General features: G+C 44.0%; 1 protein-coding gene across 10 annotated transcripts in view; it reads right to left on the reverse strand.

Moving 5' to 3' along the window:
• Positions 1 to 18,775, reverse strand: part of LOC124119458 (sodium channel protein para-like) — a 116,304-nt gene that overhangs the window by 75,820 nt on the left and 21,709 nt on the right. For 9 of the 10 annotated variants that reach the window (XM_048402891.1, XM_046482021.2, XM_046482011.2 and 6 more), the window contains exon 2: positions 15,535 to 15,658. The exons of the other annotated variant lie outside the window; for it this stretch is intronic. The gene's annotated coding sequence lies outside the window, so the exon portion shown is untranslated. The remainder of the gene's footprint in view (positions 1 to 15,534; positions 15,659 to 18,775) is intronic. 10 annotated transcript variants of the gene reach the window in all.

Here is an 18,775-nt window from a genome sequence, read left to right on the forward strand (position 1 = left end):
GGTTGTTCGGAGATACGTCAAAGGGACAACAGGGCGATGGTCAAGGAGGTCCACCTAAGGTCGGTGGAAGGTCGGGTAGAGGGAAGGGTGTAGGGTGGGTTGGGTATGGTGTATGATGTTGGTTGGATGAGGGAGTAGAGTAGAGAGGGGGTGGACAAGCCCACTGAGACACCATGCCGCAGGGTTAACACGTAGACCCTTCCCAGACACATTATAGTGCATCCGAGCCGACCAGTCCTTGTTTATCCAATTAATGCCGATCGTTAGGCAGAGTAACAGCAAGCACCATCTTTTAACTTCTTTGGTATGACGCAACCACATGATCGAACCTCCGACTTTCCTCTATCTGGGCAGACGCTCTATCCACTACACCACGGAGGCCGTTTGGGCATGTTTTGCAATGGCACCAAAGGAAATAAAATGATATTGCTTATTTTTTTAAGAAATAACTATTCAATCCAATCACATTGTACCAGTTTCAAAGGCAAGCGTGTATGTAGATCCCTTCTTATTAATGTATAACTTAAGTACCAGATATGACATCTTAGTTTCCAGACTTATTAAAAATAACCATTGATGCCAATAAATCCTCTATCGCATCACCGCATCGATAACATACATTGACGCCAATGAAGAGCGGCAGTGATACACCATTCATGCACGTTCGACCATGCATAAACGGCGGTTGTGTCTGCAAAGTGAAAATGAACCGGAATATCCCATTTGCTTACAAGACAAACAGTCATTTCGAAACAGAGCCATTAATGGGCACTTGGGGCCCAAGAACTACTGCTACACCAACACAAAATGCACGAGCTATACAACGACATTAGTTATCAGTTCCTGTCATTTGAGCAATAGGCGAAGAAATGATTCGCGTCATTTGAGAGCCGCTCCTCTATCAGGCAGCTATCTGACTTAATGGCGACGAAGCAGAGAGGTGGGGGGTTGGCAATCGAGGGGTTTCTCGCCAATGCCACACAACGATAAGAGCTATCGGCTCTTGCTTCGTGAATGATTGATTCTGTTACATTTCTTAATCGACCCGAGGCGGATACATATCCAGAAACACAGTTCTTGGCTCGGAGGTCTCCATTTCCCTGGCCGTCTGATTTGGACGGCCGCTCTTACCAGACTCTATCAGCAATCTTGAAGCCCCTCACATCATCAGGAACGTGTGGCCCCATACACCTACCATCTTCAATGGGAGAGGATGGAGAAGAACACTGGTCAGTCTACTCTTATAACACTTGCATTAAAACAATCTGGCTATGACAAAACAGCAATACTTCCCCCAGCGAATATGACGTTCCCTGCACAATTATGGAAGCTGCACTCTGCACATATCATGATCAAAGCCAAGGACGATGAAGGGTAACTATAGGACAAGGGCCCAGTTGCACAAAGGGATCTTAGCTTTAAGACGATTCTAAGTCAATGTACAAGTGTCATCAAAGGCAAGGACGCCAAGGGGAAACTATAGGACCAGGGCCCAGCTGCACAAAGGGATCATATCGCTTTGACTATGTAAATCTAAAATATTGGGGTTGCGATTATCATAGAGCGATAATTGCTTTGTGGAAGGTGGCCAAGTACATCACTGTCTCCATGTCTTCTGTATGGAAGCGGAGCATATTTACAAAGGACAATGTATAGTAGGGCCCACTCTGGCCCACTAGCACTGACACTTTTCTAATACTGAAAAAGTGGAAAAATAAGTCTTAAAGTTTTTTGGAAAGAATCCTTATGACTGGCATTAAGATTTTAAAAATACTTTCAAGTTTGGACGCATGGCAACATCCAATTCAATGCCATAATTGAAATGCATGGAATGGGTAAACGAAATGGCTTTTTGGAGAAAATATTGTAGTTAGGTTCAACATGAGCAAGTCCATGATCATAAGAGAGAGATCCAGATAACAACATTGCAGTCATTTGGGAATAATTTCCTCTTTGTTCACGCAGTTGCTCTTACCTAGTTTTGTTCATTAATGTCACAGTCAGCAATTTCCCAGGCCTATGGACAAGACAAACAAGTGATTGATGATATGAGCATCGTCCCACGCCGTCGGAGCACGATGACACGCAAGAAAGTCACCGAGTCTGACCACTCGATTCACTTTCTTTGCCCAATCATAGTGAGTGACTGAGTGAGTGAGTATAGTTTTACGCCGCTTTTAGCAATATCCAAGCAATATCACGGCGGGGGACACCGGAAAATGGGCTTCACACATTGTACCCATGTCAGGTATCGAACCCGGGCCTTCGGCGTGACGAGCCAACGCTTTAACCACTGGTCTACTAGGGACCTTTTATTACCCAGAAACCCACGGGGAACAATATTGCATTGATAATCCCGCCATGCAGTGAGTGATATGATAAGGTGGAATCTAACATTGATCTTTTCAATGTCATCTTAATTGTATCAAATAAACGTTAGAACTATTGAGAAATAACCTGCGCTACCGACATTATTAAGACATTGTGTATGGCATAATTTAAAAATGATTCACCTGGATTTAATTATGATCCCCGTAACGCCATGACAATTCCAAACAGTGTATGTATGTTGTGGCAATAGAAGGGATAACGACTCTCAAAGATTGCCAATTGGAGAAAGCCCATAGTCCATTGAATGTAATACTGCGATTCTACCCTAACCATGACAACAACTGATAAAGCGAGATGTAACCCTTCTTTGAACAGTATCAAATTAATATCGCCATGAAGCAACTTAATTCGAGAGGATAGCCCGGAGTGACACGGTTCAGATGCGTTTCCACTTTGGTAAAACCCATGAGCACGGGAACTATTTGATAAGGGTGAGTATGAAATTCGAACCCATGACCAATGGATTTTGGCGCGTCTCAGGAACGCGACGGTTATCATCGTAAGGTAGCCCTTTCTGACTTAACAACATATGTGCACACAGGAACAATGGACAGATGAACAGGCATCTTGAGTTTTCTATTCAGATATTCAGACTCTTTAGATGCTACATGGATCTAATCCCGCCAGGAGTGCTGGCTCATTGGGCGAGACCTTGATTACAGACAGGTTCAACTGTCACGCCAGTTAAAATCGAAGCCAGGGGTATTGAACAGTCTGATGGTCCCTGGCGACTGATAAACCAGATATTTGGCCCTATCTTCTGTATCTTGGCCAAGTGCTGGTGGGTTACGGTACGTGGTGACCATCCATGCCAGATCGATTCCATCATTAAATGCTATTTGCCAAACGAAATTGAATAAATTTTCGATGTGAGTAACCTGGCCTCGACATCGATTGTGATATAGACATGAAATAGACATGTTCGTTTAGTGTGTTTGAGCCATGGCAAAACATCCATGCGGGCAATACACATGTGTTTGCCATCAATCTATCACCTACAGGCTATGTCCACATAGGCAATGAGGGAGACAGGGTTGAAGGGGATTTAGATAACGCCGCGTCCTCTCACACATTGGTCTATCTTCTATCAATGGAATCCGAATAACAATACGGCATGACGTCACTGGCGCCGCACGGACATGGTGCAGGAATCGCCGCAATCGCTCGGGGCAAAAAGTATCAGGAAACAGAGCTGAACAAGTAGTATTCCACAACCGCCCGCCATTGATTCCAATGCAAGAGCTGCCTTTTACCTATGGCGATGTAAGTGGGGGTGTTTTAAGCCGTGTAGTTCAAGTGGAGCAATTGCTCAAATTCGATTTCAGCTTAGAACCTCTTCACACATTTGCAGAATTGGATCATTTCTAAGGCTTTATGGTTGTTGATAGAGTCCTAGATATAGAAGCTTATTTTCTAAAGGGAACAACAGCGGCCCGAGAAGGACGCCGACGTTGCACGGACGGTGGTGCGTGGTGGACGACAGTGGCATCAGCTTACGTCATGGGCTTCCCGGATAATAGCCAGGAGGCAGATCGATGCCAGGAGAAATTCGATACAGCGCCGGCGGCCTCGGCTGAAGGTGTTATCGGCCTGTTGGGTTGAGCATGGGAACAGAGACCTCATGAGACAAGATGTAAATGTGTGGACGTGTTTATGCGTCGCTATTTTGAATGCGCATGTATGGCTGTGGGTTTCTTCATTTGTTTGAAAATGACATGCATCCTGCGTGTAAGAGTTGTTGGGTTGTGGTTGATTAGCAGAATGAATATACTGGACCACATTTGCGCTAGGTTGGTCGTTAATTAGGTAAGCAACTAAGTTTTTTTTAATGCTGAAAAATAGAAAATATTTATGTTATCCGACCCTTAAGAATTTGTAGTTTATTTTCTTAAACATAAGGTGAGTCAAACATCTAAATTTTTAACATTTTTTAAGACCTCAGAAAAACTTTCAAAAAGTCGTATGGTAGACATGTAGAGGACATTTCCAAATTTAATCCATCAGTGAAAAGAATAATGTTTTTTTTCCAGGTGAACAATTCCCTAGCCGTTGCATGTGTTTGTGACGGATGCCACCGGTGGGGCAAGACATGATCACCTTTTCGCGAACACCTGATATCGTCACTATTTGATAGTAATTCATAAACACAATCATGATTATGATCTAGGCCCACTTGCACAAAGCAATCTTAGAGCTATGACTATTGTAAGCCTATGTTAAAGTATTGGAGTTTCGATCATCTTAGTGCTAAGATCGCTTTGTGCAAGTGGGCCCAGGGTGCCGTTGTACAAAACAACCTTAGCCCTACGACTGTCGAAAGTCTATGTTAAGATATTGGAATTACGATCACTTTAGCGCTAAGATCGCTTTGTACAAAGCACTAGGCACCGTTCCACGAAGCGATCTTAGCGCTACGACTATCGTAAGCTAGTGTTAAAGTATGGGAGTTACGATCACCTTAGCGGTAAGATGGCTTTATGGAACGGGGCTCTGGTCGGAATGGTACAATGGGCACTGCTCTTAGCAGAGATTTCTTGTGATTTTCGAAATGGGTTTGTCGCAATCACTTTCTATAGTAATATTTGTTTCTAGATTTCTGAAGCAAAATAAACCCTTACACTACATTTATTGCAACACATACAAAGTTATAAACAAGGTTCGGCATGGTGAATAATTATAGTACAGCTACATAATTAACCTTCATAAGAATAGATAAATTAACAAATTATCAGTTATGGAAGAGAACGGAGAAACATTTATATGCCATGAACAGGCTTTGAAACTGTCCGGCATTGGACATGATATTGCTGGTAGCACATGTCCCTTGCTGCACAAAGAGAGGATAAAATATTTATGAAACATTTTCAATTCATTTGAATCAAGCCTCCAAGTCCTGGATAATACAGAAAATATGAAAATATATACATGAAAAAGGGGAGCCTAACATACAACCTTGCACAATTCCAACTTTTCTTCAACGCACCATTGTGATGAAACAAGACTCGACTTTGGATCGATCAGATAAACACACGGGTCACACACGGTAACAATACTTAAAGTATCGGCGTCTCATTATTTCCCGACTGAAATATTTATAAAACATATGCACAGTATCGAGTGGATGGGAAATGGGGTCGATGTCAGTTTATGGACCGGTGGGTTATGATCCTCAAGGGATTACATCTCCCCTGTGCAGTAGACGTGCTGGCATGGTCTTGCAGAGATCACATCTCTCATACACAGTAGACGTGCTGGCATGGTCTTGCAGAGATCACATCTCTCATATACAGTAGACGTGCTGGCATGGTCTTGTAGAGACCACATCTCTCATACACAGTTGACGTGCTGGCATGGTCTTGCAGAGATCACATCTCTCATATACAGTAGACGTGCTGGCATGGTCTTGTAGAGACCACATCTCACATACACAGTAGACGTGCTGGCATGGTCTTGCAGAGATCACATCTCTCATATACAGTAGACGTGCTGGCATGGTCTTGTAGAGACCACATCTCTCATACACAGTTGACGTGCTGGCATGGTCTTGCAGAGATCACATCTCTCATATACAGTAGACGTGCTGGCATGGTCTTGTAGAGACCACATCTCTCATATACAGTAGACGTGCTGGCATGGTCTTGTAGAGACCACATCTCTCATACACAGTTGACGTGCTGGCATGGTCTTGCAGAGACCACATCTCTCATACACAGTAGACGTGCTGGCATGGTCTTGTAGAGATCACATCTCTCATACACAGTAGACGTGCTGGCATGGTCTTGCAGAGATCACATCTCTCATACACAGTTGACGTGCTGGCATGGTCTTGTAGAGATCACATCTCTCATACACAGTAGACGTGCTGGCATGGTCTTGTAGAGATCACATCTCTCATACACAGTAGACGTGCTGGCATGGTCTTGTAGAGATCACATCTCTCATACACAGTAGACGTGCTGGCATGGTCTTGTAGAGATCACATCTCTCATACACAGTAGACGTGCTGGCATGGTCTTGCAGAGATCACATCTCTCATACACAGTAGACGTGCTGGCATGGTCTTGTAGAGATCACATCTCTCATACACAGTTGACGTGCTGGCATGGTCTTGTAGAGATCACATCTCACATACACAGTTGACGTGCTGGCATGGTCTTGCAGAGATCACATTTCTCATACACAGTTGACGTGCTGGCATGGTCTTGCAGAGATCACATCTCTCATACACAGTTGACGTGCTGGCATGGTCTTGCAGAGATCACATCTCTCATACACAGGTGACGAGCTGGCATGGTCTTGCAGAGATCACATCTCTCATACACAGTAGACGTGCTGGCATGGTCTTGCAGAGATCACATCTCTCATACACAGTTGACGTGCTGGCATGGTCTTGCAGAGATCACATCTCTCATACACAGTAGACGTGCTGGCATGGTCTTGTAGAGATCACATCTCTCATACACAGTAGACGTGCTGGCATGGTCTTGCAGAGATCACATCTCTCATACACAGTAGACGTGCTGGCATGGTCTTGCAGAGACCACATCTCTCATACACAGTAGACGTGCTGGCATGGTCTTGCAGAGATCACATCTCTCATACACAGTAGACGTGCTGGCATGGTCTTGCAGAGATCACATCTCTCATACACAGTTGACGTGCTGGCATGGTCTTGCAGAGATCACATCTCTCATACACAGTTGACGTGCTGGCATGGTCTTGCAGAGATCACATCTCTCATACACAGTTGACGTGCTGGCATGGTCTTGCAGAGTTCACATCTCTCATACACAGTTGACGTGCTGGCATGGTCTTGCAGAGATCACATCTCTCATACACAGTAGACGTGCTGGCATGGTCTTGCAGAGATCACATCTCTCATACACAGTAGACGTGCTGGCATGGTCTTGCAGAGATCACATCTCTCATACACAGTTGACGTGCTGGCATGGTCTTGCAGAGATCACATCTCTCATACACAGTAGACGTGCTGGCATGGTCTTGCAGAGATCACATCTCTCATACACAGTTGACGTGCTGGCATGGTCTTGCAGAGATCACATCTCACATACACAGTTGACGTGCTGGCATGGTCTTGCAGAGATCACATCTCTCATACACAGTTGACGTGCTGGCATGGTCTTGCAGAGATCACATCTCTCATACACAGTAGACGTGCTGGCATGGTCTTGCAGAGATCACATCTCTCATACACAGTAGACGTGCTGGCATGGTCTTGCAGAGTTCACATCTCTCATACACAGTTGACGTGCTGGCATGGTCTTGCAGAGATCACATCTCTCATACACAGTTGACGTGCTGGCATGGTCTTGCAGAGATCACATCTCTCATACACAGTAGACGTGCTGGCATGGTCTTGCAGAGACCACATCTCTCATACACAGTAGACGTGCTGGCATGGTCTTGCAGAGTTCACATCTCTCATACACAGTAGACGTGCTGGCATGGTCTTGCAGAGTTCACATCTCTCATACACAGGTGACGTGCTGGCATGGTCTTGCAGAGATCACATCTCTCATACACAGTAGACGTGCTGGCATGGTCTTGCAGAGATCACATCTCACATACACAGTAGACGTGCTGGCATGGTCTTGTAGAGATCACATCTCTCATACACAGTAGACGTGCTGGCATGGTCTTGCAGAGATCACATCTCTCATACACAGTAGACGTGCTGGCATGGTCTTGCAGAGTTCACATCTCTCATACACAGTTGACGTGCTGGCATGGTCTTGCAGAGACCACATCTCTCATACACAGTTGACGTGCTGGCATGGTCTTGCAGAGATCACATCTCACATACACAGTTGACGTGCTGGCATGGTCTTGCAGAGATCACATCTCACATACACAGTAGACGTGCTGGCATGGTCTTGTAGAGATCACATCTCTCATACACAGTAGACGTGCTGGCATGGTCTTGCAGAGATCACATCTCTCATACACAGGTGACGTGCTGGCATGGTCTTGCAGAGACCACATCTCTCATACACAGTTGACGTGCTGGCATGGTCTTGCAGAGATCACATCTCTCATACACAGTTGACGTGCTGGCATGGTCTTGCAGAGACCACATCTCTCATACACAGGTGACGTGCTGGCATGGTCTTGCAGAGATCACATCTCTCATACACAGTTGACGTGCTGGCATGGTCTTGCAGAGATCACATCTCTCATACACAGTAGACGTGCTGGCATGGTCTTGCAGAGATCACATCTCTCATACACAGTTGACGTGCTGGCATGGTCTTGCAGAGATCACATCTCTCATACACAGTTGACGTGCTGGCATGGTCTTGCAGAGATCACATCTCACATACACAGTTGACGTGCTGGCATGGTCTTGTAGAGATCACATCTCTCATACACAGTTGACGTGCTGGCATGGTCTTGCAGAGATCACATCTCACATACACAGTTGACGTGCTGGCATGGTCTTGCAGAGATCACATCTCTCATACACAGTAGACGTGCTGGCATGGTCTTGCAGAGATCACATCTCTCATACACAGTTGACGTGCTGGCATGGTCTTGCAGAGTTCACATCTCTCATACACAGTTGACGTGCTGGCATGGTCTTGCAGAGATCACATCTCTCATACACAGTTGACGTGCTGGCATGGTCTTGCAGAGATCACATCTCTCATACACAGTAGACGTGCTGGCATGGTCTTGCAGAGATCACATCTCTCATACACAGTTGACGTGCTGGCATGGTCTTGCAGAGTTCACATCTCTCATACACAGTAGACGTGCTGGCATGGTCTTGCAGAGACCACATCTCTCATACACAGTAGACGTGCTGGCATGGTCTTGCAGAGTTCACATCTCTCATACACAGTTGACGTGCTGGCATGGTCTTTCAGAGACCACATCTCTCATACACAGTAGACGTGCTGGCATGGTCTTGCAGAGATCACATCTCTCATACACAGTAGACGTGCTGGCATGGTCTTGCAGAGATCACATCTCTCATACACAGTAGACGTGTGGGACATATTCTTGTAGAGACCGCATCTCTCATATACAGTAGACGTGTGGGACATATTCTTGCAGAGATCACATCTCTCATACACAGTAGACGTGTGGGACATATTCTTGTAGAGACCGCATCTCTCATATACGGGTGACGTGTGGGACATATTCTTGCAAACCACATCTCTCATATACAGGTGACGTGTGGGACATATTCTTGCAAACCACATCTCTCATATATAGGTGACGTGTGGGACATATTCTTGCAAAGACCACATCTCTCATATTCAGGTGACGTGTGGGACATATTCTTGTAGAGACAACATCTCTCATATACGGGTGACGTGTGGGACATATTCTTGCAGAGAACATATCCCTTATACACAGGTGACGTGTGGGACATATTCTTGCAAAGATCACATCTCTCATATACAGGTGACGTGTGGGACATATTCTTGCAGAGACCACATCTCTCATACACAGGTGACGTGTGGGACATATTCTTGCAAAGACCACATCTCTCATATACGGGTGACGTGTGGGACATATTCTTGCAGAGACCATATCCCTCATACACAGGTGACGTGTGGAACATATTCTTGCAAAGACCACATCTCTCATACACAGGTGACGCGTGGGACATATTCTTGCAGGGACCACATCTCTCATATACGGCCGACCTGTGGGACATATTCTTGCAGAGACCACATCTCTCATATACGGGTGACGTGTGAGACATATTCTTGCAGAGACCACATCTCTCATACACAGGTGACGTGTGGGGCATATTCTTGCAGGGATCACATCTCACATATACAGGTGACGTGTGGGGCATATTCTTGCAGGGATCACATCTCACATATACAGGTGACGTGTGGGACATATTCTTGCAGGGATCACATCTCTCATACACAGGTGACGTGTGGGGCATATTCTTGCAGGGATCACATCTCACATATACAGGTGACGTGTGGGACATATTCTTGCAGGGATCACATCTCTCATACACAGGTGACGTGTGGGGCATATTCTTGCAGGGATCACATATCACATATACAGGTGACGTGTGAACTATGGTTCTGTGACGTATCACATCTAACCAAATACAGTCGACGTACATGACGTGGTATTGCACGGATCCCATCTCAAAGTACAGTTGGCGTGTGAGATATGGTGCTGCGAGGGATCACATCTCACCAGGTAACTGTATCCATGGGACATGATGCTTCGATTGATCACAGCCCATGCATCTTGACGTCACATTTCACGTGATCAGACGGTGTATGGGACATGGTTCTGCGAGAGATCACATCTAACCATGTACGGGTGTGGACACCGTTGTGCGAGGGATCACGTGTGACACGCACAGTCGGGGTATTGGACACGGTTCTGCGAGGGATCACATCTAACCATGTACTTGTACGTATGGGACACCGTTGTGCGGGGGATCACATATCACACGTACAGTCGGGGTATTGGACATGGTTCTGCGAGGGATCACATATCACACGTACAGTCGGGGAAATGGACACGGTTCTGCGAGGGATCACATCTAACCATGTACTTGTACGTATGGGACACCGTTGTGCGGGGGATCACATATCACACGTACAGTCGGGGTATTGGACATGGTTCTGCGAGGGATCACATTGCACATGTACAGTCAGCATAGGGACATAGGGATCGCATGTACAGATGGCTTCTAAGTTAAAAAGTTGATATGGATGAAAAACTCTCATTGTACGTTTGTTGTGGCAACGGTGGTACTTTTGATGATAGACGTGGTTGTCATCGATTGTATTTTCGCTGGGATCTCGTGCATATCTCGCGAGATCCTTCAGCATTTACACAGACTCGTATACTGGGATGTCAGAATTGATTTCGGCTTGCAACAAACGTCAGCAAACAGATTTAAATGATTTCCGCTCTCCCATTAAGGATACGCACAATTATAAAGCTTAAATCACCCTTCTGCATCAAGTACAGGCGGATAGCGTCACAGTATGAAGGTGGGGTTAAAGCATACAAAACCAGAGGCTTTGCTGACGACAGCCCTGAAGATCACCACCTTTGGAGGGGCCTGATACATCAACGAACGTAACAGCTTACGTTACAACTGAGTGGGGTTTATGGTCGAACCATTAAGTCAATCAGCTCTTTAATGAGGCAGCGGGACCACTAAATGTCCTTGGCGTTATCCCAACCCAAAGTTCATGTCAGTGGGGATCGACGCAAATTCCATCTATGTACCGCTGACGATGACATAATCATCCGTGATCGCATTAGCCACAATCGGATTGTGCCTGGGGGATTTTAAGGGTAGACCCATCAGGTGATCGATCACCTCTCTTTATCGATTGATTGATTACCCCCTGTTTGAAAGACACTGCAGTGGGACAATGGCACGGCGACCTCTCCGCCCATAATGCACCATTTCCGGAAATGCGTAATGAGCGGAGAAGCTAAAATGTCCACGGCGTCGACAAAATGCCGTCACAGTTGAATGCACAAGTCCTGCTCAGCAATTAATGTCGGTTGTTGGAAGACATTAGAAGAGATGAATCCATGAGAAAAGAGCCACGAACATGTTTACCGTTATCAAAGATGCTTTAGGCCCCATTTGTGTATCTAATGCATTCTCCGTTGTCATATAAACTACCATGTTTGTACATGGATGGCGGCACGGGCGACTATGCTTGTCGGAAGAGGCGACCAATGGGATCGGGTGGTCAGGCTCGGTGACTCGGTTGATGCGTGTCATCGTATACCAATTCCGTATAGATCGATGCTCGTGATATCAATCACTGGAATGTCTGGTCCAGACTCGATTATTTACAGACCCCCGTCATGCAGCTGGAATATTGCTTAGTGTGGCGTTAAACAATATATAATCAATCAAACAAACAAACAAAAACACTAACAAACAAACAAGCAAACAAACAAACAAAACATAGATGGCTGCAAATCGCATCAACTAAATCAGCATCAAAATTCAGTAATGCAGAATGCCTGTCCCTTGTAATACATCTACGTATACAAGGCAATGTTGTGTTTTAACTGTATACTATATCAAGGATTCCAGATAGCATCTATCACATACTGTGCTTTAAAAACAGAGATGAGAACGTTTTACTAACAATACCTCACAAGTTCATATAGGTATTGGTATTTATACAGCGTTTAGTTCTATTGCAGTAACACCAAGACAATTATCCAGAATAGGCTTCGCGAATTTGGAGAATCGACCAAGGAAAATCAGTGTAACGAGTGGACATCATATTAGTTACATTACGACGTGTAATCCTGAGAAGCCAAATCTTTGCCATTAACCGGTATGGCGCTGATATACCTGGTCATAATCAGGGAGGATCTGGAATTCGAACCAAACCAGCTGAACGATTATGTAAAACAGTTACCAATACGTGCTTCGGGGAATTGGGGTGCCAAACAGATGGATCCCACGATAATGTGGTTTTACCTGCAGTCCTATGCAGAGTTGCGTCCCTTTAGCGCGCCAGAAACCAATGATCGTGGGTTCGAATCTTGATTGGATCCGATTGTGTTTCTCGGTTTGTTAGCACCATGCCCATGCTCGTGGCTTTCATCAAAGTATTAAACGTCTGACCTGCATCACTTCGGGCTTTCCTCCCACATTTAGCTGACACGTGGGATATAACTGGAATACTGTTAAAAGCGGCGTTAAACCCAACTCCACGCTATGGCCGATATTTACAATGTTACCATAAGACGAATGTTATCATTTGCCAACTCATTGCCTAAGTAGACCGAGAGGGATAAGATTGTATTAGGATACACTTATGGTATCCATTACAAACTGTCGCATGCAACGACGCCAAGCTTATCCGTGATTCTATAGACACAAAGTGAAGCTTGTATAATTAATAGGACCTTACCATGCGATAATGTAAGAGATAGGCCATTGTATTGACCATCATTAGATGTACCAGACTATCACGTGACGCAACAACCGGAACTCCGATGACGTCATACGTCTCTTATGGCACGGCATCAACGGTGGTTGATAGCTTATTGTTTTTTTTAATGATGAACGATTGTTTTATATCTACATTTTAGATAATAGAGAAAATCGTAAATCGTAAAGTTCTGGGCCCGTTCAACAAAGCGGTCATAGGGCTACGATTGTCGAAATTCTATGTTTAAGAATGGGAGTAACGGCCATCTTAGCGTTAAAATCACTTTGTGTGACGGGGCCCTGTATGGGTCTGTTAAACATGTCCGTTTCAAACACAAATCAAAACATATACTTGAATATGTGGAGCTATAATAATTTGTAACGTAATCCTAAGCTAATATACAGGATCCGCAGCTCTGCAAGAGCAAATACTCTGAAATAGTCGGGCAAGAAAATGTTAACAGTTAATCAATTATTGTGTTAATTTGTAATTTGCTGAGGAGGATATGGAATTTGCGAAATATGACATGAATAAGAAGAATAGTTCACAAATCCTGCGCGATTAAGTAAAATATTCATGTTGAACTTTCGTTTTTGATGTATAGTTACATAAATCAATAAACGGAGATGAATTGATAACAGATCCATAATATATTTTCCCAAAATGAAAGATGAAGTAAGTTGCTAACGTGTGCATTAAATTCTGGGATTATGATTCATAAATGTAATATATTAAAAGATTTACGAACGCAGATTATATATTTATGTACAATCACGAATCAATAGTTCTCAATAGTATAGCGTTGTCGTGTGTTTTCGCTTTAGGCCTATTTGAAATAAGCACAATATTTCACCTACAACATGCATTGGGTCACTCAATAAAACTGATGACAGGGTGCATCTGAGAGAGAATTCCTTAAACATCGCTATCAATATACAATCCTGAAATGGCCCGTGAAATATCCCGGAAGGGCTGTTCCAATATAAGTCTTACCTAGAACGTCTTTACAATGTATCCAAGTGGCCAAAACAAGATGTTCTGTGCTCGCGAAGGATTCCGACAAATGTAAACAATCAAACGGTCTTCCCGTTATAAATAGTAGTCGATCTCGCTGAAATCTCGTTGACCTCTCGCATAAGACATAACTGCGATGTCTTCTGGCAGATGCCACATGTCGTCTGCTCCATGCACGTGGAGCATGCGCAAGAGTGCAGTGTCAACTTTTCGTCTCCTCGTAATCGTCTGCTACATGCCGGTGGTATTTGGCTGTTATGCAATTGATAAGTGCAGAAGTCCCTGGCATCTTATTTCAGGTAGCAATAGTCAATCAAAGCCACATGGTTATTATGCATACGACAACGCAGCAAGACAGATCCATGAACATGGCCACTGTAACGATCAGACTGAGGTTCGTAGATACCTTATGCTCAAAACACCCAGATTCCGCATCGGCGCAGGGCGACCAGACACCGATCTAATTGGGACAATCAATCAAGGCTGGACGAGGCAATATGACTGTACAGGTATTGATCAAGTGGTCAACATGAACAGGCATTCGTGGTAATGGTCAGTTAAATATCTAATTCATGAAGATCAAAAGAAGGGTGAGTTTTATACCCAGTATCACGTGATAGATGGATAATAATCACATCTCTCATGCATCGTTAGTACCTGCTGGATGCATATGCCAGTCTACTGAGTGGGAGAATGTTGTTTTAAGTGAGCATCATTCAAGTTTATCACGAGGTTCCGTCCGCCTCCGTGGTATAGTGGTAGAGCGTCTGCCCGTAGAGCGGAAGATCGGGGGTTTTATACCCGGCCGCGTCATACCAAAAGTCGTTAAAAGATACGTGATGTTACCCCGCCTGGCGCTTGGCATAAAGGGGCTAAAAAAGACTGGGCGGCTCGGAGTCATTATACTGTGTCTGAGGAGATAATCTTGTTAAACTGCGTCATGGTATCTCAGTGGGCTTATCCCACGACCGTCTGTAAATACGGCCTTAACAAACAAGTGGTTGACATCACGAGCCACGTCCGACAACACCGGGGTGTAATGGCACATAATAAGCGCGGTCACACATTGTGACCATCTGATCCTCTTTTTAGTGGGTTCGTATATGCAAATCATAAGATGCTTTCCTGTTTTGACCAAGAATCACAACGGAGTGTTCGTTTAGAGAAATGTACATGAGTACATAAATTGTAGACTTACCATGACAATCCTTGGACGACCATTTTCATCGATAATAAATATAGCGTTGTCTCCTGTTCAACAACTTGCATAAGTTAGGTCGGACTTAAAGATGGCTGATCACCTATTCCCAATATCCAAGCATCTGTAACAAGCATTAACGTTCATGAGCATGGTGTATTTGAGGCTAATGGTTCGTTCTACCCTAAGTCTGCTGTAGTTTAATTGTATAAAAGAGCTATGTACGTAATGCATTGTACTTGTATTGTAAATTAATGCACTTTGATAGGCACACTGGTCGTCATATGAGACAAGCCACAATATGACTGAACTACTGCTCCAGACTGAAACTAATGCGGGGCGTAAAGAGATTCACTTCATCTCGTGTGTATTTACCAACGGACAAAAGAGGTTCCAAGAGTGGTATCCCGTAAAGAATTATAACAATAGTGTATTTCTATTCGAAAAAAAAACATTTACATAATCATATTCAAAACGTTAACGCTAGAACAATCAGTCTCATATATCTACCGAAACTGATACTATAGAAGGTAAACGGAAAATAGCGGTGAAAATTATATGAATTGATCACTGAAAATCAGTAATGACACCAGGTGTTCGCGAAAAGGGTAAGCCGGCACTAACACCTTAATGAGGAACACGTTGGTAGGCGCATGGGTATGCAAGTGTTCTATAATTATGCAATATATTGTGGCTTAATGCGATTGACATCTTGACGTCAATGCACTCCGACATGCAAGGTATGATTAGGTTAAGTCTCACCAAGAACACCATGCATGAAATTTTTCAATTTCATCTTTCTGTTTTTTTAAATCTTTAAAAGGATATTCAACAACCAGTTTTAATTATCTCATGTAAAAAATACATGAAGAAATTTGGTTAAAAAGAGACAAGAAATCGGTTCTCAATTTCCCACTTACCTATTTCTAATATCAGCGTATTAATCAAGGGATCGCACGTTTGTCTTCACAGTTTGGCATGTGATGCTGTGTCGATACAGTCAGATAAGTATGGTGACTTAGTCTTTTACAACCAGTCTGCAAGTACCCATATGTACAATATTTGTCTACAGGAACATGGGGTGCATGGACGATCTGGAGTCTACTTCAATGTCCTTAATAGACCTATTCACCTCCGTGTATGATACCATGTGAAATTATAACAAACAGGAGTGATTGACTTTGGTTGAACATCCTTTTGTGTTTCAGTTCCATCATGGTGTGTCGGCCTCATGTTGGAGAAAAGCCAGAACGTTTGCAGATTTTGTTTTTTAAGGCTTTGATGAAACCCACGGTTATGGTGCTTATAAATTTACAATCATAATCAAGCAAATCTGGAAATTCAAACCCATGATCATAGGATTCTGGCATGTCAAAGGGACACAACTCTTTGGGGGTGAATTGCGGTGCCTTGCACAACTGGGACACCGTATCGCCTCATTAATACAGTGCCCTTCATAGAGATGAGCAGTTGGCCCTGTGGGATGTCACTGCTACTTAAGCCTGATCTAGGCAGTACATATTGACGGGTTAAATGCCATCCCCTTACTAGTCAGCGATCGCCAGTCATAGGCTGTACTACCTACGTAGGTTCTGCGCTCTCTGAAATGTGTATTGTTAGTTCCCCCCTTCTTGGGGATTTGTTGGTCACAATGTATGACTTGGCTGACTGTATGTAACCCGTTGCTCATTTAGATTTGCTGGAACGACACTTTACAACTACATGTTGCCATGATATTGCTAGAATATTACATACTGCATATATTCACCTTATTAGTTACTTCAGTTAACACGCGTCTACCCTTTTCGCGAACACATGGTGTCATCAATGATTTTCAGTGATCGTTTCATATGATTTTCACCGCCATTTTGCGTTGAAATCTGTTTCGGCGGATAATCGAGACTGGTTATTTATTCTCTTGCTTTGACGTTTTATATTTCATAATTATACACTAGCACATCTCGCCTTGGTTACAGGTGGATTAAGAACCGTGTGTGTATTTTGTGTAGAGACGTGTCATGCTCGTACCCATTGTAACCACCTTCATCGTGTTACTGTAAATTTGATCTAAATTACGTGGTGATGTGAGGTGAGGTGAGGTGAAATGGGGTTTAATGTCGCGTCCAAGATTATTGTACTTATATAAAGACGTGCATACACGTGTGTGTGTCTGCTTGTACTATGGCACAGTTTAACATGAATACCACACTCAGACACAGCATACTGACTCCGCACCAACCAGTCCATGTTTGAGCCCATTAATGCCAATCGCCAGGCAGAGTAACGACAGGTAAAATCTTTTAACATCTTTTGGTATGACGCGACCGGGGATCAAACCCCGGACCTAGCTCTAGACCAGGGAGGCGGGCTCTAAATTACGTGAGGGATGATCATTTACCGGTAATATGAAGACCAGTTTCATTCATCACAAGTGTTAATTTCAGTTTTGCCTTCCCATACTGTCGAATACGCCAACGCACGTATACTAGAAACCTAATATGCAGCAAACGGTGGCTTAGTTATTGAGCTCTGTATTAGGTTCAAACAACTCAATATCTTGGAGGGAACAGAACAACAGATTGTAAACTGTAAAGGATACTATGCTCGGTGTAAGTGGGGGAATGGGTGAGTGGATAAGTAGGAACGGTCGAGTGGTAAGTGAGCGAATGGGTGCGTGGATAAGTAGGAATGGTGGAGAAGTAAGTTGGCGACTGGGTGAGTGGATAAGTAGCAATGGTCAAGAAGTTAGTGGGCGAATGGGTGAGTGGATAAGTAGGAATGGTCGAGTAGTAAGTGGGCGACTGGGTGAGTGGATAAGTAGGAATAGTCGAGTAGTAAGTGGGCGACTGGGTGAGTGGATAAGAAGAAATGGTCGAGAAGTGGGCGACTGGGTGAGTGGATAAGTAGGAATGGTCAACAGAACATACAACAGAAAGTTTCAAATTGTAAAATGTCCAGTTGTAACATTGTACAAGCGAGCATTAGCTTCTACCACTTTGCCACCATCCGTCGCGATAAGAGTGACTGTGCTTTGCATCTGCGTACAAGCCTCACTAACAATGCCGGTTTTACACAGTGGTGAAGAAGTGGCATTCTGTGATCATGTTGACAGAGTTATCCATCATGAAACATGGAATCTGTCCAAAGATAAGCAATTAACATCTACCAGAACGACACTTTGTGATAATAATATTCTCTCGATATTATGTACGGTAATGAAAATAAGATGAACCTGTCAATG

The sequence above is a fragment of the Haliotis rufescens genome, unplaced genomic scaffold (genome assembly GCF_023055435.1).
Source record: "Haliotis rufescens isolate VD_foot unplaced genomic scaffold, xgHalRufe1.0.p SCAF_3, whole genome shotgun sequence".
Lineage (NCBI taxonomy): Eukaryota > Metazoa > Mollusca > Gastropoda > Lepetellida > Haliotidae > Haliotis > Haliotis rufescens.